Source organism: Megalobrama amblycephala, linkage group LG21 (assembly GCF_018812025.1).
Source record: "Megalobrama amblycephala isolate DHTTF-2021 linkage group LG21, ASM1881202v1, whole genome shotgun sequence".
Lineage (NCBI taxonomy): Eukaryota > Metazoa > Chordata > Actinopteri > Cypriniformes > Xenocyprididae > Megalobrama > Megalobrama amblycephala.
Window position 1 is genome coordinate 26560376 of NC_063064.1, and position 26338 is coordinate 26586713.

Here is a 26338-nt window from a genome sequence, read left to right on the forward strand (position 1 = left end):
CCGTGATCTTGCCAAGTAAGCAACCTCTCATGGGAGAGACGTACCCGTGGGCACATTTTCGCGAGACACAAAATTACGTACCGGTGCGTACGTCTGGCTGCAGTTTCCGACAGAACTGAATGCTAGAGGCCGGTAAAACGTCTATGAGCGCTGTGGCACGTTTTCACACACGGTTTCGACGACGACCGGGGTTGGATTATGGATTCGTAAAGCCTCGTTTTGACGTCTCCTCACGCAATATCATGTCACAACTTCAAAACGCTTCTTGCCCAATTTGTAAACGAACATTCTTTGGACTTTCCGCCTCTACGTGTTTCGCTTTTTTTGGCCGCAACCAAGCTTGCTCGGTAGCTCAGCCGACGCGGAGTTGGACTTACGACGAGTCGTCGATTCCTTCACCCCCCCTGCCTGGCTACGAATCCCATGAAAGGTGACTGACTGGTGCAAAAAAAAAAAAAGAAAAAAAAAAAAGAAAAAAGAAAAAGAGATCTAAACGAGCTGAAAAACAGTACACGATCACGGACGCTTCTTACGTTCCGTTTGCTTTTGTTAACACCATCGGGTAGGTTTAGGCGTAGCGTCGGTGGGACGTTATTTTAAAACGAAACGGAGTGCAAATCGAGAACCGCGGCGATTCGTCTAAAAAGCAACGTCATAAAACGAACACACTTTTAGCGCCGCTCAGTGGACATTTCGCAGCAAAACTGCAGCGATATGTACTCACTGGTATGTATTTCACGACTCGGGAAAACGTGCCCATGGGTACATTTTCATCATGAGACCAGCTTGCAAGTAAGACATCTATGTTGATCCTGGAACAACATACCAATCAACCAATCAGATTTGAGCTTCTACATCATTGTTATTCACCAATCTTTCACCTCTGATTTTAAGGATATGTTATGGGTAGGATTAGGTTTAGGGGTAGGAATAGGGTTAAGACTAAATTTTCACACTGGAATGTTGTTCCAGGATCAACAAAATATGTTGACCCAGGAACATGTCTTACTTGGCAAAATCACGGTGACCAGTTGGAGTGACTGCGTCACACGGCACTGCTGAAATCCACACGCATTTGGCAGGTTGGCGGGTGTTAATGTCAAGCCCTGGTTATGTATATTTCACAGAGAGTCACATAAGGCCACGTTGTGGCAAAGGACGTGACATGCGTGTGCGTCGGTTAAAGACTCCGGCTAGCGCGTGTTTACATGCTGATGTTCGTTAATGAAGTTTTGAACTCGCGGTTCGTATGTGAAAAGTGATTATGCTTTTCAGTTTTATGGACGTCGCCATCTTTAATATTACGCTGATCACTGTCGTCATGGTTACTAGTAAGAGAATACGGGATGGACACTCGCAGCACGTTCATACAGACAGGCTGCGTCCGAAATCGCATACTAAATGAGTAGGTACTACATTTGAATTTGAACGTACTTCCCGACCGTTAAAACAGTACGTTCTATATAGTATGAATAAGGGTAGTATGAATGGAATTCGGACGTACTACATCCGCCATGTTAATGTTGTCACGTGTCATGCGTCGTCACAACAGCACGAAAATTTAAAGGGCCTGCTCTACTCCGCTTTCATCAGCAATGTTTTTTATTAATGCTTACCGCTTTCATCGTTGTTTTAACGTCGATTCAATCAACAGCTCAAAGGAGGCGTCGGTCAGCTGCTCGCAGATCACGCTTTTCAACAGCTTGTTAAATATGTCAAAGTATAATCACCTAATGTATTTAGCTAGGAAATTTTACCTCAGAATAAAAATACATCTGTTAATATCACGACAGAGGCTGATTTGAAGCAACGAAATTAAATAATTTTTTGTTAAAAATGAATGCATATAAAAATACACGAGAAACAAAAGACATGAATCAATAAACAAACTTGAATACATTATATATAAATAAATAATGTGTAGACAGAGAGGGCGAAAGAAATACACAACACTAAATATTATATACAATATATACAAATAAATACAATGATAATATACATTCTAAAAAAAAAACTACAAACTGTGAGCCCTATAAACTACTGCCACCTGAATGTTGCTGTCCGTTAAGTTTTCTAATCTCATTAAACTGCTTAACAACGAACGTCTCCGTTAAATAAAACAGTGTTAACAAGCAGATGTAACGTTATCTCGACCTGTTCGTTAGCTTGATGTGCTGTCAGTAATAATGAGTAAACATCTTTTTACAGCCAACTCTTAATCTTCTGATTACATTGTTTAAACTTTCAATAAGTCAGCCGTTTACGTACATTATATTAAACAAGTGCAATTTAACCACAGTAAACGTTTTTCCCTGAGGTACTTAATGACTTGAATGAGCTGCATATCGCCGCTTTCCGCCATTTTTGAATATGAAGAATCCTCTCCTGTGGCATCACGGGATAGCGCAGCGTCCATCGAATGCCTACTACAGAATTCGGGCGGAAGCAGTAGGTCATCCGGGTATTTCTCGCCTACTGTTTTTCGAATACTATGAATTCGGACATACTACTCGCCTCGCATACTGTTTTTCGCATACTATATAGTAGGGAAGTATGCGATTTCGGACGCAGCCACAGTGTTCCAAACGCTACTGAAAGTTGCTGTGTGAACGAGACATTTCGAGACTCACACCTGTAAGTAAATGCGGTTGTCAAACCTAAAAAAATGACTGTGTGAACGTGGCCTAAAGATATATGGCAATAAGCTGCTTTGTGTCAGAGCTGGAGTGATTCTGCCCCCCTAAACTATGCTAATGGATTAAAAATGTGATCTACAAACTCTTATTACAGACTTTGAGTCCAGGCATGATCACTTTTGGAATGAATTCAGGCCTTCAGACTCTTCTGAGACCCATCGAACGTCTAAAGGCATATTGAATCCACTGTGGGCAATTAGACTTTATGTTTGGAACAAACCACACATAAACAATTAGCAAAGCTGTGGACTATACATTGTGTGTGTGTGTGTGTGTGTGTGTGTGTGTGTGTGTGTGTGTGTGTGTGTGTGTGTGTGTTTTCCTCAACATGTCTATAGGGGCCCGTGAGAGTACTTAACCTTATGTTTATGTTTAGGTCCCTGCCTCGCGTGTGTGTTGATGTGCGTGTGTGTGAGCGGTTCTCTCCAGGGTCACGCGTGTTTACGGATTGGTCGTTCTTCTAATTACCAGCATGTCTGAGGTAAACTCTGATTGTCTCACTTCTCCCTCGAGATAAATCGCATTAGTCAGCGATATCCCTCTCCCCTAATTTATCTTAATCTCACCCTTAATTTCTCCCTTTGGGCGCTACCCGCTTTTTCCTTTGTGCACCTTATCTTGCCGTCTTCTAAACCAAAAGAAAATTCGAAAAGAAACAATGTGTTGGAAAAGGAGTGCAGGTTACCATTTGTCTTTCCTTCGCTTTCTCCTAGACACGGCACTCCAGTGTCTCTTGATTCTCGCACGAGAATGCAAAAACCTTCTGGGAAGAGCCTTTGTAGTGGTTGAGAGGTGAATAGGGGTATTTGAGTAAGATGGGACGATTTTGTTGTCAGATGTGTCTATGGATGTCATGCAACTCTGCTCCACCCGTCTTTAGTGCTTAAGTTCAGAAATGATAATCACTATTAGAATCTCATATCAGACTTATGATTTTCATAAGCAAACGATAAAAAAAAAATCTCAAGAGTTACATTTACATTTAATGACCAAAATGCCCTGATTCACAAACATATGAGCCGGTTCTTTTTAGTGAATCAAAAACATACAATAAAGATTCTTTATTGGCATCGATGGTTCCATGAAGAACCTTTAACATTCATTGAAACTGTCCATAGCACAAAAGGTTCTTTAGATTATTAAAATGTTCTTCACACTGCGAAACCTTTATTTTTAGGAGTGTATATTTCAGAGGTGATTAATTTATGTGCCAAATAAGCATGTTTTTTTTTTTATCTCTGTGACTGTCACTGTCTACATGTTTTGTCTGTGTTTGACATTTCAGAGCTAAGTGATGTATGTTATGGTCATTAGTCCATGTGGATTAGCTTCAGACACTCTGGAGTGTGTCAGACCCTGATTAGTGTGGATTACATCCCACCTGATTCAGGTACAGGACTAGTAGATTAATGGTCATCTAACTAAAGACCTTCACCTTATCAGCAGTGTGGGAAAGTGGAGAGAGACAGACAGGATCCTCCTACAGATTTCATCAAGTTTTGTGTTGAATGGTCTAGACCTTTATCTGAATGAAAGCAGACACACAAAAATACACTTTAGACAAACTGACATTTTTGGAACAGATACAGTGGCAAGAAATGTATTTAGACACTCAAAGGGATAAATTCCCTCAAAAATGATAATTCTGTCATCATTTACTCCCCATAATGTTGTTAAATTTTGTTGCATGACTTACTTTCTTCTATGGAACACAAAAGATGATACACTACCAGTAAATGTTTGGAATAATTACATTTAAAAAAAAAAAAAAAAAAAAAAGTTTGAAATAAGTCCCTTATGCTCACCCAGACTGCATTTATTTGATGAAACATTCAGTAAAAACAATAAAATTAGATTTTTTTTTAATCTTAAAAATTCCAAAGTTCTGACAGGTAGTGTATTTTTAAAAAAGTCCACAGAATCCAATGTTGTTTCAGACAGCACTGATTTTCATTGTATGAACAAAAACAGTTGCATAGAAATAAAGAAATGCATACGGGCTTGAACAAACATGAGGGTGAGTAAATGATGACAGAATCTAGTAAATCTTCCTTTAAGACACAGTTAAAATTCTCTGAATGTCACAGCATTTATTTTGAAGAAAGAGCACAAGCACATTTTAAGCAAAACATTTCTTAAAGCTAAATGATAAGAATAACTACTCAAAATTATGACTACACTCTAAAAAATGCTGGGTTAAAAACAACCCAAGTTTGGTTGAAAATAGACAAAACCCAGGAATTGGGTTGTTTTGACCCTGCAGTTGGGTTAAATGTTTGCCCGACCTGCTGGGTTGATTTATTTAACTCTGCTATTGTTTAAAAATTACTGTATTGCTTGCTTAAAATGAAACCAAAGTATGTTGGAAAGTGAGTCGCTTTGTGTGCGGAGCATGGTATTCAGACCCCATTTCTAGTTTGGTTTTGGGTTAGTGTCGGGGTTCGGACATTCGTGCTCCATGTGTTTGTCTTCCGTTGTGAGCATTCGCTCGAAACCGTACGCTCACACAAAGACAAGACAATAGGACTGTCAGAGCTCTCTCTCCAACCCAAGAATAAAACCCAACCGAAGTGACAGAACCCTGATACATGTATTCATTATATGAAAAGAAAGACTTCCATAACAAAACAGCACATGATATGTGAGGCGCCATACACACCAAAACAATTCCTACAGATGCCACACATGCCTGACTAATACAAAGGCTTAAATGGCCCATTTTTGAACATAAACAGGATTGCCCTCCGCTCACGGCCCATCATTACTGCACATATGAGGTCATCTGTGTTTAGATTCGCTGCATGTATGAGCCTATCCCACTGAAGCAACACAAAGAAATCATACAACACCAATAGAGCACTGTCAAACCTCACCCTATCTAATCACTTGGCCCTCTGCTTGAAGCAACAATGCTTATAGGACGCTGGTCTATTTAGGGGAAAGCACTCGGGGTCCCACCATTGCTCTTTTGTCCAATGGCAGGCGGAAAAGATAACCCTGACCTGATAAATCTAGCTGTGATTGAATCCAGAGGGAAGCCTTAGCTGTTGTTGCTAGAGAGAGGAAAGGAATATGTGTGCAGTTTCCCAGTATTATTAAGGATGTCCAGAAAGCAGCCCCATTATGCATTTGTCTGGTTAATTTACTTATCAAATGGCATAGGGATAATCTTTTGTCAGTGCCCAACCAGTCTTTCACTGAGACACAACTCTTAACTCCTCCACAGGATGGAAACATCAATGGAGATATCTGGCAGTTTTATGAGGTAATGCTCTTGCAATAGTAAAATCCCTTTCATACCAATTCGAACTGTCATGCTGGTAAATGTAGCCATGTTCTCATCCCCAACTCAATGTCGGAGCCGCCGAAGCGGAGCGTCATGATGAATGAAGCCGGCAATGACCCAGAATTTCGTTTCCAGTTTAAATTACATTATGAAGAAACAACGCAACATGCCAGAAAAAGATCAGCGATCAGCTTTGGGGAAAAAATTGAATGCTTAGATCAGATTTTGATTTTAATCGTCCGGTGATGCATGCAATGCCATTTGGCTGAACCAGGATGTAACAGAGATTCAGAAAGATCAGAGGTCACCCCTGCAGCTTTTCAATCTCTACGAACATCCAGTCAAGAAGAAAGAAAGCAGCGCATTATCAGTCTCATCTTCATAATGAAATCAGTCTGTTTTGGTTCAGCGTGCGTGTGGGTTTGTTTAACAATATTTTGTGGACAAAACTCTGCACAGAACTTAGCTAAATGTCTTCAAAGGTAAAAATTATTCATGAATAAAATGCTAAACTTTTTTTTTTCAAAGCAATGCACTTTTCTGTTTCTTAAAAGCAAATGTGAATTGCTGTTTTACTTTAATAATGTGTCAGTTTAAGAGGAAACTGGATATTCAACAAGTAAAACCGCTAGACGAGACCTGATTTATGCATTGGGAATTGATTGGATTATGAGAAAGTAGATGTTACATACCATAATGGACATGGACTGAATCAGAGAATGTTAAAGTAACATTTATTCGGATATTGTTTATCATTATCCAATGAGAATTCTGGCCTAAAACTCTTAGAAAAACTTTCCCACACATTTTAGTCAGAAATGTAACATTTGTGTATGGGAAATATAGGCTACTTTTGCTACATTAAAATATTATAAAGTCAGGAAACACCTTTTCATAACATAGCCTGTGTCACAGCATACAACAAACTATGTACAGTGCTTCTAAGTTGATGGTGAGAAAATGAAATGCTAAAGTGCTTTCCATAAAAACTTCATGAAGTTCATGAAGAAAAAAATTCATGTGGACACTGTTAAAGGTGCCCTAGAATTAAAAATTTAATTTACCTTGACATAGTTAAATAACAAGAGTTCAGTACATGGAAATGACATACAGTGAGTCTCTAACACCGTTGTTTCCTCCTTCTTATATAAATCTCATTTGTTTAAAAGACCTGAACAGGCAAATCTCAACATAACACCGACTGTTACGTAACAGTCGGGGTGTACGCCCCCAATATTTGCATATGCCAGATCATATTCAAGCATTAGACAAGAGCAGAACGTCTGGATGTGCACAGCTGAATCATCAGACTAGGTAAGCAAGCAAGGAAAACAGCGAAAAATGGCAGATGGAGCGATAATAACTGACATGGTCCATGATATCATGATATTTTTAGTGATATTTGTAAATTGTCTTTCTAAATGTTTCGTTAGCATGTTGCTAATTTACTGTTAAATGTGGTTAAAGTTACCATCGTTTCTTACTTGTATTCACAGAGACAAGAGAGCCGTCGCTATTTTCATTTTTAAACACTTGCAGTCTGTATAATTCATAAACACAACTTCATTCTTTAGAAATCTCTCCAACAGTGTGTAATGTTAGCTTTAGCCACAGAGCACTATCAAACTCATTCAGAATCAAATGTAAACATCCAAATAAATACCACACTTACGCGATTAGACATGTTGCATGACAAACACTTTGTAAAGATCCATTTTGAGGGTTATATTTTTTTATGCACTGTTTAAGGCAAGCGCGAGCTCCGTGGGGGGTGAGCGCGCGATTTAAAGGGGCCGCAGCATAAATCGGCGCATATTTAATGATGCCCCAAAATAGGCAGTTTAAAATTAATTTAAAAAAATCTAGGGGGTATTTTGAGCTGAAATTTGACAGACACATTCAGGGGACACCTTAGACTTATATTAAATCTTTTAAAAAGACGTTCTACAGCACCTTTAAAATATCAAAAAAAAAAAAAAAAAAAGACAATGTGTCATTTGGTTTGCCATAAACGTCATTTATTAGTTTGGTCAGATAATGATTAAAGCAATATTTTGGAAGCTTGTTTCCACCACTAAATAAAAAAATAAAATACGTAATTACAACATTTTATCTCTGACTTTTTTCTCAGAAGTGTAGGATTTAAACTTGCCATTGCGAGTTATAAAGTCAGAATTGCGTGATATAGTCAGAATTATATAAAGATATAAAGTCGCAATTCTGACCTTTTTTTCTCGCAATTTTGAGTTTATATCACACAATTCTGACTTTATTACTCGCAATTCTGACTTTATATCTAGCAAAAAGAAAAGTCAAAATTGTGAGATATAAACTCGCAATTGCGAGAAAAAGAAGTCAGAATTGTGAGATGATAACTCAAATTTTTTATTTTTTATTTTATGGCGGAAACGAGCTTCCATACAATACTGTAACAAATTAGTTTTAAAAGTATTAATACTTGTGTTTTTAGAATTATCTTTATACAAAACCAACAGAAATCTACGGTACATATGCCAACATAATATCATGGCAATTCCCATCTATTCTACATTTTGGCAAATTGGTGGCTAATTTGTACGTTTTCATATGATTCACATTGTATGAATTCATATGATACATGACCTATAAATAGTTATGTTTTCCTTTGAGAATGGGTTGGTACATACTTGTTTAAATAGCTACATCAGGTAAACGTGTGTATGTGTTTGTGTGTGTGTGTGTGTGTGTGTGTGTGGGACGAATAGTGATTCTGAATGGGTCTCTGGGATAAGGTTCCTGAAGTGGTGGGATGCCCATGAGGACATGGATAAGGGTGGATCCTCGTCGGCTTGCTTATATTCTAGGCATTCCCAGAATGCCGCGCTGGGAACGTGGTATAGGATCTCCTTTCTGGTTCACGCATCTGCCCCCAGCCCATCATCGCCCCAGAATCACGAGCCGCAGTGTTTTGCCACTCTAATAGAGGAATCAGAGGATACTCGGAAAGACAAACAGAATTCGAAAGAAGAAGAGAGAACCACAGAAATAGAGTGAGAGGTCAGCAGGATAACTGGGTTCATATCACGGCTGGACTGTGTGTGTGTGTGTGTGTCGTTCTGTCTGTGACAAGCGGCGTTCTGTCTGTAACAGGATAGAGTTGCACTACAACTTGTTGCGTGATGCTAAATAAATGCTGGCATGTGTGCCCAGAAACATGACGCTTTGGCTGAAAAGGGTCACTCACCTCATGTCCACAGTGCCTGCTGATGCACAAGTCTCTGCATTAATGACAACACATGGATCGCATGCAGCCTTTATATTCCTCTACTGTCCCATCAACACCATTATGTGACAAGGCAAAGCGTTGCTAACAAGGACATCAGTGAGATAATACAGGTCTTTAAAATCCCTCTCACTCCACTCCAGCTCCAAGTGAGCTATCATGCTATCTACATGATCATCAACCTTAAAGCAGCATCCTAACTGAAATTAAACCTGGCAAGAGAAGTAAAAATGTAAATAGAGAAATAAAGATGAGCAATAATGCATGTAAAAAGTATATAAAAAGAAATAAGTATATAAGGCAACATAAAATACAGTCTGCTCCTCAAGTGCACAAGACCTGATCCAGATGTTAGCATGTTTCTAAGCTAATGACACAGTACAAACTATTTTTGATCAATAATTTGTACCTGTGATGCCTTAGTGCCATGTAGTGTACATTATCGTAGTAAATTTATTGTGCCAGATACATACACACTGCTCAAATCCACTTCTAATCCTCTCTTGCCCCACTTGGCCAGCTCTGTTATTCCAAATGGATATATTGACCCACCTTCAGCCCATTAGCCCAGTATCACAAGGTCACAGAGATACAAAATCACCCATGTGTTTTCTGCTCTAGCGTTGCCAGATCTCCCTCATGTCATTAGGCCAAGTTCATTAACTTCTGTGTAGTCTGTGATCAATAGCGCCTCTGTACCGAATTCCCCGAACTGTTCCGCAGGCTCTGTTATTGACTAGAACAAAGTGAATATATTATACAAACACAACTATGATCAATGACTCACGCTGCCTATCAGGTCGAACTAATGGAGGATACAAGCGCTTTCAGAGAGGGGTCAAACCCTTCGCCGGACTTAATTAGCAAGAAATTCCGATAAGCTGTCTGAATGGCACACAGCACTGATGTGAAACACTGCTGAAGCTCTGTGATAATGATGGACACATTCATTAGCATTTACTACACAAGATCTCATCGCTACTGATGATACATGAGTGAATATCAAAGACGGATCAAACACTACGACTGGATTGATTGTCGCCAATTAATTATACATGATGAATATGTGGTGGAAACATAAATGCTAAATTAAAGTGGTAATTTAAGACTATATGTGACCATGTGGGAAAACAAAACCAGTCATAAGGGTCAATTTTTTGAAATTGAGATTTATACATCAATAAGAATAAATAAGCTTTCCATTGATGTATGGTTTGTGGGGATGGGACAATATTTGGCCGAGATACATCTATTTGAAAATCTGGAATCTGAGGGTGCAAAAAAAAATAAAAAATATTGAGAAAATCGCCTTTAAAGTTGGCCAAATGAAGTGCTTAGCAACACATATCCACTCACAAAAATACATTTTTGATATATTTACGGTAGGAAATTTACAAAATACCTTCATGGAACATGATCTTTATTTAATATCCTAATGATTATTGGCATAAAAGAAAAATGTATCATTTCGACTCATACAATGTATTGTTGGCTATTGCTACAAATATACCTGTGCTACTGATGACTGGTTTTGTGGTCAATATATTGTCAAATATTTAATAACAATAATAGTAATAATAATAAAACATCAATAAAATAACCTATTTTTTTTGTGATGATATTTTATGATGTTAGAAGTATAAAACGTATTGTAAAAAAAATAGATGACAATCTTTAAAATCAAAATTAATGCTACATTCATTAAAGTGATTCATGGTGCATGTGCATAAACAATTATTTTTATACTTTAATATACTGTATGTAATTTGATTTCCATTCAAAAAAATAATAAGCAGCACAAATACAGAGTTCTGTCATGAAACTCTAAAGGCTAATAGGTCCATAACTCAACCTGCTCGTATTAGGTCATTATCTATAAGACACAGATGATTTGTTCCTGCTGTATTGGTAGCCAATAAGCATGTGTGCTCAATCTTCAAATACATGGGTAGCATTTGCCTTAGCAGTGCAGCACGCTTCAGAAACCCTCCACCTTCCCCAGTGCCAGCTGTATAGATCTGCTATGGGTCATTCATGTACGCTATATTGTACAGCAGCAGCATGTCTTACTTGCTCACAGCAGCGTGTCATGTATGTATTGGCAGTAGCAAGTCCGTACTTGCTCTGCAGCAGGAGCAATAAATGTAGCAGCAGTGCAGCAGATCTATTCCGCCAAGTCCAAACATATCAACATTGTCATACCCATTACCATACCAAACACTCCGAGAGTTGTCATAAGAGAACTGTTATCAACAATGATAATAATAAGAAATGTTTCTTGAGCAGCAAATCAGCATATTAGAATCATTTCTGAAGGATCATGTGACACTGAAGACTGGAGTAATGATGCTGAAAATTCAGCTTTGTCATCACAGAAATAAATTAAAGGTGCCATCGAATGAAAAATTAAATTTACCTCAGTATAGATGAATAACAAGAGTTCAGTACATGGAAATGACATACAGTGAGTCTCAAACACCATTGTTTCCTCCTTCTTATGTAAATCTCATTTGTTTAAAAGACCTCCGAAAAACAGGCGAATCTCAACATAACACCGACTGTTACGTAACAGTCGGATCATTAATATGTACGCCCCCAATATTTGCATATGCCAGCCCATGTTAAGGCATTACACAAGGGAAAATGTCTGGATCTGTGCACAGCTGAATCAACAGACTAGGTAAGCAAGCAAGGACAATGGCGAAAAATGGCAGATGGAGCAATAATAACTGACATGATCCATGATATCATGATATTTTTAGTGATATTTTTAAATTGTCTTTCTAAATGTTTCGTTAGCATGTTGCTAATGTACTGTTAAATGTGGTTAAAGTTACCATCGTTTCTTACTGTATTCACGGAGACAAGAGAGTCGTCGCTATTTTCATTATTAAACACTTGCAGACTGTATAATTCATAAACACAACTTCATTCTTTATAAATATCTCCAACAGTGTGTAATGTCAGCTTTTGCCCATTAGAATCAAATGTAAACATCCAAATAAATACTATACTCACAGGAATCGATGCATGCAGCATGAATGACGAACACTTTGTAAAGATCCATTTTGAGGGTTATATTAGCTGTGTGAACTTTGTTTATGCTGTTTAAGGCAGCCGAGAGCTCGGGGGCGGGGGAGCGCGAGATTTAAAGGGGCCGCAGCCTGAATCGGTGCATATATAATTATGGCTCAAAATAGGCAGTTAAAAAAATTAATAAAAAAAAATCTATGGGGTATTTTGAGCTGAAACTTCACAGACACGTTCAGGGGACACCTTAGACTTATATTACATCTTGTTAAAACTGGTTCTAGGGCACCTTTAAAATTACATAAATCTTTAACATTAAAATGGACAACAGTTATTTTAAAATAGCATTTTAATATTGATGCTTTTACTGTCGTCACATGTCAAGTCAAGTCACCTTTATTTATATAGCGCTTTTTACAATGTAGATTGTGTCAAAGCAGCTTTACATTGATAACTGGTACATTATTTTGGCTGAACAGCAGCTCTTAAAGACTAGTGTCAATGCAGGCAGATCAAAAGCACTGTTGAATAAATGTCAAGAATACTGTTGAATATCAAATGTCAAGTCAAATGTCAAGTGTCCCCAACTAAGCAAGCCAAAGGCGACAGCGGCAAGGAACCCAAACTCCAACAGGTGACATCAGGTGGCAAACAAGTGGCAAATAGGTGTTAAAATGGAGAAAAAAAAACCTTGGGAGAAACCAGGCTTAGTCAGGAGGCCAGTTCTCCTCTGGCGAACAGTGCTTTGTTACGACTCAGGTTGCTATCATAAGTCCGATAGGATCATGTCTGCCATGTTGTATTCCTTAGTTTCTGTCTGTCAGTCTGTTAATCATAATTAGTTTCCACCTGTGTTCATTTACTCCCTCATTAGTTCCTTTGTTGGATACATGTATATAGTCCGTGTTCTCCATCAGTCTTTGTCCGTTCTCATTAATGTTAACTGAGTGGGTTACCTGCCTGTATTTTGTCATTAAATATCATTATTCATATGTTCCTTCGTCCTTGTGCTTTCCACTACCATGTTACTTAACAACTGTATGTTTCATCAAATAAATGCAGCCTTGGTGAGAATGAGAATCTTATTTCAAAAACATGGAAAACAATTCTACAGACCCTAAATATGCATAAACTATGCTGCAGTCTGTTCCAATATCACAGTGGAAACAGTGTCTTACTAGATGTTATGTTTGTAATTATGCCTTGTGGAAGGATGAGAAATGTCTACTCTGGCCTGAATAACCAAAAACACCTGCTACTATAGTGTGAAGTTTGGCCTTGTTCTAAATCACTCCATAAACACACGCATTAGACACAGAGCAGCTCAGGAAGGAGGTGGTCTTTCATAAGACACTGTCATTGGCATGTAAGCAGGTGTGTATGTGTGTGTTTCCTTCAAGGGCCACACAGCTATGCTTACAGCTGATGATCCTGAGACTGCAACTGTTCCTGCATCTGTCTGCACCTCTGGTATGAGTGTATGTGTATTCCTGTGCTTGAGCAACTCTCAAAAGTCCACATGGAAACAGCTAACATGCATATATCACTCCATAGACACCAGGAGACATGTAAATCCAGAATATGTTCAGTCATAACTTACTGCTGTCTGCGTGTTATCCCTACCTTAATCATGACACATTTGTGTCTTTCACTCTGAGCTCAGCTTTTCCATGTTTCTGACGTAATATTTAGAGACACGGAGATAGACAGACAGACAGACAGACAAAAAACTGATTTTTTTCAGTACAAAAAATACTAAACTTTGACAAAAAGTAATTTTTATTGTTACAATTGTGATTTCATAACATTTAGATATGAATCCAACTGAAAAAAAAACTTGTGAAAAGACATCTTTCAGTCATTCAAATTGCACATAGCAAATAGTGGAGCTCTGCAGCCATCTACTGGTAAAAATGTTAGTTTTTTTACTTTTATAACTGCATTTTCCAAAAGATGGGCAAAAATTTTACAATAAACCATGTCAAATTATCCATGTTATCCACATGAATGAAAGTTAGAAATCCGGGCCTTTTTATAAAGTGAATTTTACATAAAAAGCTGCTTTTGCATAAAAACCTATTTAAAAAAAAAAAAAAATTAAATTATTTATATAAATTTAAAAGATATCACAAATCCTCCAAAAACTGCACAAATGTTGAGTAAAAACATTAATAAACAGAATAAAATTACATTGTTTTTAAAAAAATATATTATATTGTTACAAAATTGCATTTTGTTGCCGGGGTCTCCAGAGACCCAGAAGACCACGAGTGTAGTCCCTTAAACGAAGACCGCACAAGCGTTAAACAATAAGACTTACTGTGTTGAGATATATAACAATGATTAGTTTTCTGTCGATTAATGTATCCAAACAGTTGCTCACCTGTCTAATAAAACCCCTAATATATTAAAGCTTATTTGGTGTTTCCATGGCTTCTACAAAATAAAACAGGAAATTGAGGATAACGCGGGTATGATGTCATTGATAGGCGACACACGGACACGATCCGTGTCCTGGTTAAAATTGCTTATTTCTCTGGATTTAAACATTCTTGGAAACATTTGGGATAATGTAAGTACACAAGTCAACAAAATATATAACATTGTTCTAGTGGTTTTTGGATATTTTAATAAAAAAATCTTACATATTGTGCCTTTAAAAAGATATGTACTTTCTCATCAAGAGTGAAGTATAATTGATGTAGCCACACACTGGAAAATTAGCACATGCAAACTCTTAGTCAACATGGCTTGAAAAGGTACAGTGACAACTAAGGGAAAAAACATGCAACAAAGGTGAGTACAGAGTCTGGAAATATGCATCCATCATTGTTGAGGGAATTTCATGGAATTCTTAACAGATCCACTCCCAAACGCTTTGAGAACTTATATAGTGTAACAATGACTCTGCTAATGAAACAGAGTAAAACCGTCATGCTGAAGGATAACATGTTATAAAGAAGCATTTCATACAAGCACAGAGTGACAGCTATAATATCTGAGGAAGAACTGATGAAATATGGGAACAATTAATTTTCCCATCATGTGCTGCTTCAAGCTGTCTATACTGGCCAAACCAAACCATTATATAGGAAAACTGCGGTTTCAAATGATCCTCTTCTGACTGGAGAAAATAGCGTTTTTCAGTAGCATTCACCCAAATGTTTTAGTCATAGGATACATAATCCTTTCTCCCCACCATTGAAAAATCACAGAACCCACATGATTGCTAACATAATATTTGGTTAACTCGAGGAGAACAGCTTTGTAATAGAATGGAGAGATGGGCTCTTGTTTTCAATCATCCGCTTAATTAAGGTTTCATTTCTCCCTGGACAGCTGTAATTATTGATGGTTTCCATAGCAATGAACTTGTGGGGCAACATTTATCATGTTCAAGCTATCATGCTAATTATTCGTTTTTGTGTGAGCTTAAACCCAGATGACATTAAAAGAATAAAATAATGTATGTCTTTAGTTCTGTTCTCCTAGAGACTGGCCAGGCTCAGCTGCAGTACAATTGATTCCCTTTTTCATCAATGCTAATGCTGCACTTAAAAAAAAACAAGCTTAAACCAGCCTAAGATGGTTTGCTAGTTTTATCTGGGGTGCGTTTTCCAAAAGCATTGTTAGCCAACTATGGTCGCAAGTTCCATTGAATTGTGTTGGTAATGACGGAACTTGCGACCATTGTTGGCTTCGGGAAACGCACATCAGGTCAACCAATCTTGCGAAGATGGTGGTCAGCTGGTTTAGCTAACTGGCTAAAGTAGCTGACAATTGCCCAAACTCCTGTAAAATCATCAAAACCCGCGAGAATACTTTTCTAAACCATAGCTTTCTGGATATGTATTATGGTAACACCATGGTATTCTTGAAGTAGCATGTTAATAAATGTAAAGTACTAATCTAATCTTTATATATTTAAACCGCCATGATAAGCATGGGCTTCCCCAACTCATCTGATGTCTTAAGGGCCGTTAGACACACCTATAGACTGCCCCTACCACCAAGGTCACACCAGGTCAACACACTATAAGTATACTTAGCCGTATAATATTTGAGAACAAGGTCAAGAGATACTATAACCAAGCCAGGTTTGAACTGGGCCCACTTTAATGACCAAATCAACTCCGGTTACAAATGAGAAGGGGCCTCCCGGGCCCCAGTGCTCGTCACCTCATGCTCTCCTCAACAATGCCCCGTTAAAAACCCCACCACGGCCTGACGACTACTCCTCTTTCCCACGGTGAAGAGCGCCTGGCCCCGTGCCCCCCTCCACAGCATATAAAACAGCCAAGCTTGAGAGGAGGCCAGCTTTGGAGAAAGATGGGGCGCCATGCTGCAGTGTACATCATAAATTATAGGCTCTCTAACACACACACACATAACAATTGCAAACTATAAGAAGTGTGCCCTCTTGTAGCTGCCCTGCCTGCCATACCTTTACGGTCTGTGGTCGAGGCACCGTGCTTTCGTTCCAGCCATAATGAAGGATTTCTCGTCATAATTAATGGCTCAGGTAAGGGTGGGAACATTTTGTCTTAATTAGGAGAGCGTAAGTCGCAGGTTTATTAAACTTAATGGTGAAATATAGCTGTGTCTGGGCTTAGATGGATTATTAGGGCGCCAACACCCTATAGTTTACACTGCGTCAGAGAACATTGATCTCATTGATCTCATTAAGGATGCCTTGCACAGGAGTTTGCACATGTGATGCTCTATCATGCAAGTAAAATCAAAACTTTTACTGCAACATACTCCATGTCGGCATTTGTTGACCAATACAAAAATAGAATAATTTAATGGATGGCAATTAAATTTCTTTTATATAACACAATTAATTAAGGGGACCTATAATGCCCCTTTTACAAGATGTAATATAAGTCTCTGGTGTCCCCAGAATGTGTCTGTGAAGTCTCAGCTCAAATTACCCCACAAATCATTTATTATATGATAAATTTATAGGAATTTGCCCCTATTTGGGTATGAGCAAAAACATGCCGTTTTTATGTTTCCCTTTAAATGCAAATGAGCTGCTGCTCCCAGCCCCCTTTCCAGAAGAGGGCGGAGCTTTAACAGTTGCTCAACAACAACAAAACTGGAGGATCTCACGCAGCCAAAATGAGGATTGTCAGTAACGGCGTTCAGCCTTACATTGTTCAAACCGGAGTCGACATTGATGGAGAGACTCAGGAAGAAGTTACAACATTTAGAATGCAACTGGACGTTTCTGAATGGTTAGTTGATAAATTTATGTAGTTGATTCAACTCATCGACTAGCATGTGCCATCATGTTAATCTTTTGTGCAAATCCAGCATTGAATTGACCCTCGTTTGTGAAGCAACCCAGCGTAAAATGACGGCAACATTCTACTACAACAACTCTTCCTCTTCTTCTGTAAAGCAGCCCAACATGGCCTCACACCCTTTGTTGCGTGTTCCCGGGGGCAGGGTTAATGTAAATTTTGGGGTTTGTGATATCACCAACCCAGAAAGAAGCTTGTTGTAGTCCCTTTGCATTGAACTTTGAACTTCATAACTTTGCAGATGTTATGCTCAAATAGCATTATTACACACTAACTAAAGTTAAAAAAGTGAAATCATGAAAAATCTAAAAATGATTTAAATCTAAATTAGCAATTCTTTGACAACCTCCAAGTTAATTTACTGTTGTACAGTCACGCGGATATAACGTATCACACTATCAAATTGAACTGACAAGACTCTAATAACAAATAATTGTTTATTAGCCGTGCAGTGTATAAAAGTCATTGTTAGCATGCACTGGTGTGTATCGTATGTGCACTTTGTGAGGAAATGCATATACTCAACTGTCAGCCAACACAAACTTTCACTTTATAGCTAGCTGGGACTTATATTGTCCTCTGTTTCTATAAAAACCACACATGCATGGCAAAAGTTTTTAAAAGACTGATTCAGGTTACATACCTCCAATTGAAAGTCGTCTTTCTACGCTGTAACCAATTACATATATTTAAACTGCCCAGTTCCACACACACACACACACAAACCTAACTACACTATTTTTTTATGTAATTGAAGACTATTAGTGATACTACAACAACAAATGACTTCAGATAAAGCTGACTCAAGCCAAATGGGTTCAACCACAAATGCAATTCAATAGACTTCTAATTACCCAACTTACTGTTTCAGCAAATTCCCCATTATGAGTTAAACGAATTTATGCTGGGTTGTTTTGCTTTGTGAACAATATCAATGACAATTTGACTGTTGTAAAACTAGTCAAATCTGAATCATTGAGCACTTCAGAAGGTCCAGATGTCGAAAAGCAATGTTTGTTTAACCTGCCTGTACAGTGACTACTTCCAGGGTTTGTTTGCTTGCGCCTAAAGGTTCATTTGCTTGATTATGTATGTATATTTCTCATTCTGCGGCCTGTATATCCCACAGCAATCTTGATTCTGTCAATGTTGACTCTGTGAATGTGGGAAATCAGTCAATAGTGTGGTGCACTGGGAATTTTCAGCGTCAAGCATCAGGACAACTTCTCAATGACAGACGCCAGCTCTCTAAGCTAAACCACATCACTCGACATCATTGCAAAGGACGTTTGCTTTGTCAGCGTCCATAGTCGGGCCTTTTTCTGGCAGGTTAAGGGATCTTTAAACCGAATAATGTCAGAGGTAGAAGGGTGGAGGTCTTCGAAAGGGTTGTGCCCCTTTCCCTTGCTTATTTCCTGTCTCCTGATCTCTCTTGGCCTTTCATGCCTCTTATGCTAACTCCTTATGCAGACTGACAGGGAGCAGGGTTTGGTCGAGACCTAAAGCGTTGACATAGAATGGCACTGATCCATCACCAACCTTTTACTCTTTCTCTATCCTCACTTTCCCTCGATATCTTCCTGTTTCTGTCTGCGTCTCTTTCTTCAGATGTATAGCTCTTCCACTCTCATCATGGTGACTTGGGGACCTACAGATGAAAGGAGATGAGTTTCAGCCAACCGAACCACAGATTTGTACAGATGGACTGTCAAGGTCATCAGATCTCTAATGCTGAATGCAGGGGTGAATAAAAGAGATATAACAGATGGAAAAAAAAAAAACCCACAAATAATAAAATTTCCTTTTCTGACAGGATGAGAGAATGAGTAAGGACGGAAACATACTTTACATAAATGTATGTTTGTGTTTGTGTGTGTGTGGTAAAAATTAAACTTAAAAAAAAAAACTTATTTCAGTTAGTTGTCAAGAGAAAATGTGTAATTTTAGTTTAAGTTTTAGTAATTTTGTTATGTGCTTTTGTCATTTTTACTAGATGAAAAATATTTCTATATTGCTTTCATTTATTTCTGTCATAGTTTTTTTTTTTCAACTTAAACTAAATTTTAGTTAGTTGCAAATCTTTAATTTTTAAGGTGAAGTACTAATAACTAAAACTGAAATAAAAGTGAAATTGATATAGAAATATTTATTTTTAAATCTAGTAAAAGTACAAAAGCACATAAAAATACTAAAATAAAAATGAAAACTGAAAACAAAACTAATTCAAAATTTGGTCGCACTTTAGATTAGGGTCCAGTTCTCACTATTAACTATGACTTTTGCCTCAGCAAACTCCTAATTACTGCTTATTAATAGTTAGTAAGGTAAGGTAGTTATTAAGTTTAGGTATATGTAAAATATGAATAAGGTATTAAGACATGATTTATAAGCACTAATAAACAACCAATATCCTAGTAATATGCATGATAATAAGCAACTAGTTAATAGAGAGAACTGGACCATAAACTAAAGTGTTATCCAAAATTTTAATAAAAAGTTAATATTTGTGTGTAATCAAATACAAGAACCTCAAGTATTGCCTTCATTATCGTATCATATTTTCCTGTCCAGTAACTCTACTCTTCAGTTGGGTTCCACTTCCCGTAACGAGAGCTTGATTTGATTGATTTTTATCATGGAAGACGATGGATATTCTGTCAACTTTTGTACAAAGACACCCTCTTTTCCACCCTCACATCCCCCTTCACTCTCTCTCCTCCTATTTCTTCCTCTTTTGTAGCTCTCGTTCCCAGTCTCCTGTTCTCTTGTTGGACGCTGAGAGAAAAGATAAGATGCGGAATCTGAAAGCAGGTATTTGTTTGGGGGTCAAGGGGATGGGTTGAGCACGTGGTGAGACAGGTGGGTCTGGTGAAGTGAATCATTTGACCCATGGAAAACCAGTCAACCTGTTGAGATTGTTAATTTAATATTCCCCAATTTCATTGTATTCCTTCCACAGTAGCCACAGCTTGATAAACTGTATAAACCGATAGTCAAAGAGTTGATTCATTAAAAAATACAGACAGTATAATATACAATCAAACTGATACGTAAATAAATGCACCTCACCAGAATTCAAAAAAAGAGGTAATGAAAATAACAATCTGCACAAAAATGGGGGGTGATAGAGAGAAACTGTGACAATCAGTCCATCTTAAATTCTCCTCTTCCTACAAGACACCAGCCACTCAGTCAAGCAGAAAACAAGATCCAAAAGGTTCAAAATCGCATACTGAGTAGGAACTACATTTGAATTTACTTTATGACCGTTAAAAAGTATGTTTTATAAAGTATGAATGTGAGTAGTATGAATGAAATTCGGACGTACTACATCCACAATCCACCATGTTGTTATTGTAACATGAATTACCCGCGTCAGTTGCGTTGATAACACTTCATTTTAGGGTCTTTTAAGTAGTTGCTTATTAGCATGCATATTACTAGAATATTGGCTATTTATTGGTACTTATTAAGCACATATTAATGCCTTATTCTGCATGACCATATTATACATTCTTAATCCTACCCGATACCTAAACTTAACAATTACCTTACTAACTATTAATAAGCAGTAAATTAGGAGTTTATTGAGGAAAAAGTCTTAGTTAATAGTTTATATGTGTTCCCTATACTAAAGTGTTACCGTTTTGTCACTTCACTTCCATTCATAAATCCTCTCTTGTGGCCTCATGGGATAGTAAAGTGTCAATCAAATGCACACTTCAGAATCTCGGCAGAAGTAGTAGGTCATCCAGGTACTTATTGTTTTTCAAATGTTACGTATTTAGACATACTCTTTTGGTGTACTCTTTTTCGCATGCTATGTAGTAGGGAAGTATTTGATTTCTGATGCAGGGATCATCACTCTGGTCACCTGCTCTCATCCAATAAATAAAGTTCCATTCATTCTGATGCTATGTCTCAGATCAATCTCTAATATTTACATTTTTTAGATCTGTAAACTTTAATCCATTTTAATCCTAACATTTAGAATCTTTAGCATTATTATTTTTTCTTAAATCTTCACATTTAGAATCTTTAGCATTTGAATCTTCTCAATCTTCAACATTTAGACACTGACACTGAAAATTCTAAAGCATTTATAATCTTTGGAAATTTTAACATATAATCTTTTTAAATCTTAATATTGAGCATATTTAGCATTAGAATCTTTAATATTTAGAATCTGCAGCATACGCATAGAATATTTAGCATTAGAATCTTTTTTAACGTTAACATTTACACTACTGTTCAAAAGTTTGGGGTCAATATGTTTTTTTTTTTTTAAATAAATTAGTATTTTTATCTATCAAGGATACATTAAATTGGTCAAAAGTGAAAGACATTATAATGTTACAAAACATTTATATTTTAAATAAATGCTATTCTTTTGAACTTTCTATTCATCAAAGAATCAAGAAAAAAATATCATCTTTCTGCAAAAATATTAAGCAACAACTGTTTTCAAAATTGATAAGAAATGTTTCTTGAGCAGCAAATCAGCATATTAGAATGATTTCTGAAGGATCATGTGACTAAAGACTGGAGTAACGATGCTGAAAATTCAGCTTTGAATCACAGGAATAAATTACATTTTAAAATGTATGTAATAGAAAACAATTATTTTAAATGGTAATAATATTTCACACTATTACACTAATAACATATTTGTCTTTGTGATGTATACAGAAAGCTTGCATCATATCCATTGATTAGCCCTCATCACCTGCAGGAAACCTTCAGACGCTCATCTCACCCAAAGCCCTTGATTCTCTCTAGATCAGCCGTGCACCAGCGTCTACACCAACAGGGGCTCCACTGCGAGAATCCCAAAGGCATCAGTCTAGTCAGTTTCCCATTGCTTCCCAAGCCTCCAGCAGCCAAACCCTGAAACGAACTCCCAGCAAGACAGAGAACAACAACCTCTGCTTTCTTCACATGCATGACACATGCTTGCATGGGCCCATGATGAAAGGCTGTAGCATCTATAGATCTCCTCTCTCTGTAGTTTGGCTGTGATTTTTCGTTATTTTATTTCTCTTTTTGATAGCAGGACAGAGCTGAAAAGGCAAGATTCTCTGAGGGCTGCGTAAGAGATCAGAAGTGTGTTCTTAAGAGTCGAAAACCCTGAAGTGCATTCATGTTGCAAGAGACATCCGACTTTTCTGCAGAACGAGTATCTTGGGTAATAAGATCAAAACACACAGCCCAGTGTGATGTGGAGAGTTTGAGAGGTTAGTTGTCTGGTTGCCCAAAATAAAGTGACTGACAACAGTACTAAAATGTATAAGAAATACAATATCTCCTCTTTTCACTTTCTTTAAATCTTTATCCATGAAGAAGCATCTTCATCATGCTAACCCTTGTACCAGCTCTTTCAGAATGACCCACACTTATGTCATTAAAGGTGCCCTAGAATTAAAAATTGAATTTTCCTCAGTATAGTTGAATAACAAGAGTTCAGTACATGGAAATGACATACAGTGAGTCTCAAACCCCATTGTTTCCTCCTTCTTATATAAATCTCATTTGTTTAAAAGACCTCAGAAGAACAGGTGAATCTCAACATAACACCGACATAACACTGTTATGTAACAGTCGGGATCATTAATATGTACGCCCCCAATATTTGCATATGCCAGCCCATGTTCAAAGGCATTACACAAGGGCAGCCAGTATTAATGTCTGGATCTGTGCACAGCTGAATCATCAGACTAGGTAAGCAAGCAAGGACAATAGCGAAAAATGGCAGATGGAGCGATAATAACTGACATGATCCATGATATCATGATATTTTTAGTGATATTTGTAAATTGTCTTTCTAAATGTTTCGTTAGCATGTTGCTAATGTACTGTTAAATGTGGTTAAAGTTACCATCGTTTCTTACTGTATTCACGGAGACAAGAGTCGTCGCTATTTTCATTTTTAAACACTTGCAGTCTGTATAATTCATAAACACAACTTCATTCTTTATAAATCTCTCCAACAGTGTAGCATTAGCCGTTAGCCACAGAGCACAACCTCAAATTCATTCAGAATCAAATGTAAACATCCAAATAAACACTGTACTTACGCGATTAGACATGCTGCATGACAAACACTTTGTAAAGATCCATTTTGAGGGTTATATTAGCTGTGTAAACTGTGTAAACAAAACTGTGTTTATGCTGTTCAAGGCAAGCGCGAGCTCCGTGGGCGGGGAGCGTGAGCATTTAAAGGGCCAGCAGCCCTGAATCGGTGCATAGTTGATGCCCCAAAATAGGCAGTTAAAAAAATTAATAAAAAAAAAATCTATGTGGTATTTTGAGCTGAAACTTCACAGACACATTCAGGGGACACCTTAGACTTATATTACATCTTGTAAAAAAACATTCGATGGCACCTTTAAAACTGTGGCTCTGTTCTAAACCCTAGTGCACTGCCTCAGTCGTAGGCTACCAACTAAAATGGAACCTCCTGATTAAATTTAAATCATGTACATTGGCAGCAACTCGGTTCACAAAACATATACCACACAAATACTGTAGCACAAAAATAGAGACTGATATTAGCATGCTGCTAAGCTAACAACTCAATGGCCTAACAAGCACAAAACACATTATAAATATAGGGTCAAATAGCTTATTGTTAATTAGTTAGCTACTAAATAGTATTTTTAAAACATTAGTATTAAGAATCTAAGAAACATTCATAATCTTTAGAATTTTTAACATGGAATCTTTTATAATCGGTAGCATTATAAGATTGTGTTAAAGATTGTAAAGACTTTGAATGCTAAAGATTGTGTTTAAATGATTATAAATGTTTAAGATTGTATGTTAAAGATTTAAAAAAGATTCTAAATGCTAAATATTTTAAATGTGAAAGATATTTAAATAATCTCTAGCCTTCAGAATTTCTGGAATCTTTGATACAATATTTAGCATTACGAATATTTGGAATCAATCAATATTTGGAATCGCCTTTCCAAGTTATGGAAAAAAACGAACTGGCACCGCGTTAGTTCCGTAAGTTGAAAAGGGAAGTCGTAGGATACAGTGTAAGCTTTCTGAAGAATAAGGAAGGCGGTCTAGCGGAAGCACTTGCAAGGCGATCGTTTGTGTTTATAAAGCATATACATTTTTATTTTTATTTAGAAAATGATCGATCGTTTCGCTAGATAAGACCGTTATTCCTCGTCTGGTATCGTTTAAAGCCCTTTGAAGCTGCACTGAAACTGTAATTTTGACCTTCAACCGTTTAGGGTCCATTGAAGTCCACTATTTGGAGAATAATCCTGGAATGTTTTCATCAAAAACCTTAACTTCTTTTCGACTGAAGAAAGAAGGACATGGACATCTTGGATGACATGGGAGTGAGTAAATTATCAGGAAATTTTAATTTGAAAGTGAACTAATCCTTTGAAATAAACATTAACATAAAATCTAACATAGAATCCTTAGCATTTAATTCTTTCAAATTAAGAATCTTTAGCATTAAAATGTATAAAATACACAATATTATATCCAAAATTTTCCATACTGAGCATGTTGCATTGCATTGTGGGATTAAGTGATACAAACAAAGCTGCTTTCACATTTAAAAAATAAAACAATGGTATCTTATAAGACAGCATAACTTTGCTACCAACGTTTTGGAATAGCATTTGTGTTGGAAATGTGCCTATGATGTCCAACAATGCAGTCTAAGTACATTTCCATCTCTGTTGCCCAGGCTGCCCCACAGCTGCCCCTCAGAGGTACTTACAACATGACCACAAGCACAACCACAGCTCGTACAAGGCACTACTTGAAACCAAGCAAGACAACCGGACATGGAAAACAGTGACGTGAGGTATCTGGCGCCAACCGAGTCTTAATTCAGAAGATGATGTTGCTTCATTTGGCAGAAGTAGAGAAAGAATGAGAGAGAGAAAATTGAAAAATTATTGCTTAAGATTACTGGCAGATGAAGACTCTCAAATGCTTGGAAAGAAAGTGTCCTGCAGTCTGAGTTTGTACACAAATTGTGCTCATCAAAACTCCATCTGCCAACCTCGGTCAGTGCAAAGGAATGCTCAGAATAACCTTTAATAAGGGGTCATTGTTGTTGAGGATCTTCTCTCAGCATTTCCCAGCTATACACCGAGAAAAGAAAAGGTGTTTTTATATGGGTTTTTGAGGCATCCACCCTTGAGTACGCACACGTGCTGGGCCAAACCAGTCCTGCACAGCCGCATCTGGAACACACATGTAAAGTTGGGCGTGTCAGACATAACCACAGTAACCTGGTTCAGACCACTCTGGGAAAGTTTAGGTTAGGCACGTCTGTGGCGTTTGACACATAACACATGCCTTGTGGAGTTATAATTATCTGAGAGGTGTCATTTTTATAATTAAATGTATTATTTTATCACTTTCAAAAGAAATGATAGACCTGCACAATAAACACTATTTCATCTGATATACGTAATCACTAAAATGACTGCATTTCATTACTTTAATTACTTAAAGTCAACATGAAATGGCATTCACAACCCATCATACTTCCAATATGTGACATTGTGAGTGAAAAAGAATATTCAAAAAGAAAAAAAAAAAATTAGAGACTTGATCTAACCAATTGAGAATTGATTAGATTGTAAAAAGTGTCTGCTTCATATCAGAATGAGGTATGCAGTGAAATTTGCAGTAGATTATGGAAAACTATTCCCCTCCTAAAACAACACCAGCTCTAAGGAGGCTTTCAGAGTGAAATGGGCAACGTGGATAATCA

At 37.4% G+C, this 26338-nt stretch overlaps 2 long non-coding RNA genes across 3 annotated transcripts in view; one reads left to right on the top strand and one right to left on the bottom strand.

Annotated features, from left to right (window-relative positions):
* The first annotated feature begins 1391 nt into the window (after positions 1 to 1391).
* Positions 1392 to 6387, top strand: LOC125256328. Of its 2 annotated transcripts, XR_007182093.1 has the most exons (4): positions 1392 to 2634; positions 3073 to 3177; positions 3982 to 4086; positions 5923 to 6387. It is a non-coding gene; the product is annotated as an uncharacterized LOC125256328 (long non-coding RNA). The 2 variants fall into 2 exon arrangements; XR_007182094.1 differs by lacking the exon at positions 3982 to 4086.
* Positions 3995 to 26338, bottom strand: part of LOC125256327 — a 63812-nt gene continuing 41468 nt past the window's right edge. Inside the window, exons 3-4 of the long non-coding RNA XR_007182092.1 lie at positions 19123 to 19231; positions 3995 to 4221 (exon numbers count right to left, since the gene is read on the bottom strand). This is a non-coding gene — a long non-coding RNA (uncharacterized LOC125256327). The remainder of the gene's footprint in view (positions 4222 to 19122; positions 19232 to 26338) is intronic.